The sequence below is a fragment of the Austrofundulus limnaeus genome, unplaced genomic scaffold, assembly GCF_001266775.1.
Source record: "Austrofundulus limnaeus strain Quisiro unplaced genomic scaffold, Austrofundulus_limnaeus-1.0 Scaffold764, whole genome shotgun sequence".
Classification (NCBI taxonomy): Eukaryota; Metazoa; Chordata; class Actinopteri; order Cyprinodontiformes; family Rivulidae; genus Austrofundulus; species Austrofundulus limnaeus.
Window position 1 is genome coordinate 118,876 of NW_013953166.1, and position 3,730 is coordinate 122,605.

The 3,730-nt window shown below is 42.9% G+C and overlaps 1 protein-coding gene across 1 annotated transcript in view; it reads left to right on the forward strand.

Moving 5' to 3' along the window:
- The window catches only part of ero1b (endoplasmic reticulum oxidoreductase 1 beta), a gene marked incomplete in the record, with an annotated part of 60,322 nt that overhangs the window by 51,320 nt on the left and 5,272 nt on the right, over window positions 1-3,730 (forward strand).

Here is a 3,730-nt window from a genome sequence, read left to right on the forward strand (position 1 = left end):
CCCATATACATATATATATTTATACATATACACATAAACATGCCCAAAAAAAAGCCACTGATGATGAAGAAGCTAAGATACTAATATTCAGATATTCAGTTCTGCTTTCTACTGAAGTGGCAAAAAAAAAACTTTGTTCCAAAAATTTTATCGAGAGACCAGCTAACCAAATCCATAAAAATAAAAATATCCATAATTTCTTATTTCTGATGAAAATGTAGAGAGGCTCCAAGCAGCAAAGCAGGGAAAGATAGGGAAGGGCAGGAGAGAAGGAAGGAATGTCTAACTCCTCCGAGAGAGGAAAACAAACTAATAAAATGTTAAACTAACAAAATGACTAAGCAATGCTTATTAAAAACAGAAGATAAAAATATAAGTATTGATTAAAATGTATTCTGTTAATACTAAATCATAATTTCTAAACATGTTCTAAACAACAAATAAATGTATAGCTATAAAATGACTAGAAAGCCTTTAAAAGTGAAGACAAAGTCAACACATTTTAAAGGGATTTATGCATTTGAATTATACATTTTTAAAGAACAGCAGTACAGACAGAGTGTTTGTTTTGACTCGATTTTATCAACATAATAAAAAATCTTTTGAGAACAAGATCTTTCCCAAAGGAAAAAAGGAAGACAGTGAAAAGGCTTAATTTTTTGATAGCTCTCCATGAGAGCTGAAACAGTTCAGTCTGAAAGAAGAGGGCTTTGACCTCAGGTGATCAAAGGTTGATCAGTAGTGGAGGAGGTGAGGTGAAATGGGTGTTAACACTACACCACTCTACTCTGAATATTTTACTGTACATGTTCAACGCCATATAAACAAAGAAAGAGAAAAGACAAACCTCAACTCCGACGTGTCCGATTCATCTCCGTGCACACACCCATCATCATCCTCCAAGCTCATAAAGTACGCAGAGCTTGTTCGGCCATCATATAACAACAATTCATGTTGACAGACAGACTAACAAACTACTACACACACTGCACACAAACTCACGCACGCTAACACACTTATACAAGCAAACCAAAAACAGTGCTAGCTAAATCCGGTATCCAAAGTGTCCATCACGCTCCGTCCTTTCGTCTCTCCAAAACTTTCTCCTCCCAGGCGGCTCCTGCTCGCTTTCCTCAAGTTTTTTCTGAGAAATGTTTTTGATTGGCTGCTTGAAATGTGGTGAATTTAAAAAAAAATCCAAAAAAATTGGTGTTATGTTGCTTTCAGTCACTGTGTTCACAAAACATTCGCTGAATGTGCAGTGATGCATAAAAACGTGCACAAAAGAGCGGGCGTCGACCTCAGAGCGGGCGTCGACCTCAGAGCGGGCGTCGACCTCAGAGCGGGCGTCGACCTCAGAGTGGGCGTCGACCTCAGAGGTTAATGTAAATGCAATCTCAGAGCCCCCTCCCCCCAGAGAACGACCTCAGAGGCAGATACTGAGAAAGGATGCTGCTGACAAATATTCAGCCTCTTTTGACCCCCTCCACTCAATAACAAATGGAACACAGCCAGAGGTTTTTAGCATAGCTATTAGACCAACAATTTTCATCCGCTTTTAATAGCTGTACTGTCACAGCTAATTCAAGCTCTACTGTTAAAAAAATCTGTACCCTGGATTAATGAGGAAATTCACACTGCTAAATGTGCATGCAGACAGGCAGAGCAAAAATGGAAATCGTCAAAACCAACGGTCCACAGAATATACCTTAAAGATTTAAGACTTTCACTGCAGTCCATGATGAAAGAGGCCAGGTCAAAATATTTTGCTCAATTAATCACCCGCTATAAGAAAAATCCCAAAGCCTTATTCAACACTATTGACTCACTAGTCTCGCCGGGCGTCCCCTCCCCATACACATCTTCATCTCCCACCTGCCACAACTTCCTAACACACTTCACTGTTAAAATTGAGAACATCCAGAGTAGCAGCCCTCTTAAATGGGCTTCTGCTCCATCAGACTTACCCATCAGACCTGATGCCAGCCCCACGCAATCGTGGTCTTCCTTTGACCTTATAACCTCAGAATATCTTGGAACTGTAATCCAGAAAATGAAATCCTCAACCTTCCCCGCTGATGTTCTACCACCCAGCTTTTCAAAAACTGTTTTTGATGTGGTGGGGCCCTCACTTGTTGACCTACTGAATCTCTTGCTTACATCTGGATGTGTGCCAGGCAATTTCAAAAAAGCTATCCCTGAACCCAAATTAAAAAAGCAGTCCCTCAACACCTCAGATCTAAACAACTACCGGCCCATCTCTAAATTATCTTTCCTGTCTAAGGTCTTGGAGAAAATTGTATCATTACAACTTACTGCTTACCTGGATGAAAATAATATTCATGACCTTTTACCAATCGGACTTCTCACTCTACTCACTCAACTACACTGTTCTGCACCTATTAGACCTTTCCTCTGCCTTTGACACTGTTGATCATACCATTCTACTACACAATCTGAGAAACATTGGGATATCGGGTGCTGTATTAAACTGGTTTATTTCATACCTCTCCGACCGCTCTTTCTCAGTACTTCAAAATCAAACTTATTCTCAACCAGCCCAATTCAGTTGTGGCGTACCACAGGGTTCAATCCTGGGGCCCCTCCTCTTCCTCCTCTACATCCGCCCCCTAAAGGCTCCTACATGCTGCTGCCGAACTGCCGAAATCGTGCCGAACTGTTGCAGTTTTATGATGAAAAATGCGCCACTTCTGTTCGCATCGTCGGCATTTCGGCATTTCTTGTCGCAACCCGTGGGTCGAACTTTTCACCCCCCTCCACATGAAAACACATACGAACTGTGTGGTGTGACTGGTCAGAAGTTCCTGGGAGTTTTGTTTGTGCTGAAGGCGGTCAGATGCTGCATTTGCTTCAACCACTCGCTTCAAAAAAAAGAAAGGGAAAAAAAGAAGAAAAAAGCGATCGCTTCCACAGCTGACTGTTGTACCAGGAAGCAGCGATTTAAAGATTTACATTTAGTCAATGGCCAAAAACTCATAAAAGGAGATAAAACAGACAATTTTCATGGTYGAATCTGACTGATAAAAACTTTGGAGCTTAATCCGGGACCAGTTTGTGGATAAACAACGTTACGTGGAAGAGCCGCTGACTTTTTTTTTTCCACATTGGACTCCCCCGGGAAGGAATCCCATGCAGTGACATATGCTGGAGCAGAAGGGGTTTCCCAGCAGCTCGGCTCGGGGTGTCTCGGGAACTATGAAAGGTCAGTGCGAAAACGAACGCCGAACAACCACGTGACGGCGCGTCGACCGGTCGACTGCCGAGCGAGCATACTGCCAGCTTAAGCCAGATCATTGAAAATTTTCATGATGTCTCCTATCACTTCTACGCTGATGACCTGCAGCTATACTGCTCTTTTAATGAGTCAAGTTCCCACAAGTTGATCTCTTTTTTAGACAATTATCACAGAAGCCAAGAAATGGCTCTCGGACAACCTGCTACTCCTTAATCGTGACAAGACTGAAACTCTGATCCTGGCACCTGAAAGTCTACCTGGGATACCTCCCCAGTGACCTTCCCGTCTCTCCCAAAAGTTTACCTGGGATACCTCCCCAGTGACCTCCCCGTCTCTCCCGAAAGTCTACCTAGGTTACCTCCCCAGTGACCTTCCCGTCTCTCCCGAAAGTCTACCTGGGATACCTCCCCAGTGACCTTCCCGTCTTCTCCTGAAAGTCTACCTGGGATACCTCCCCAGTGACCTTCCCGTCTT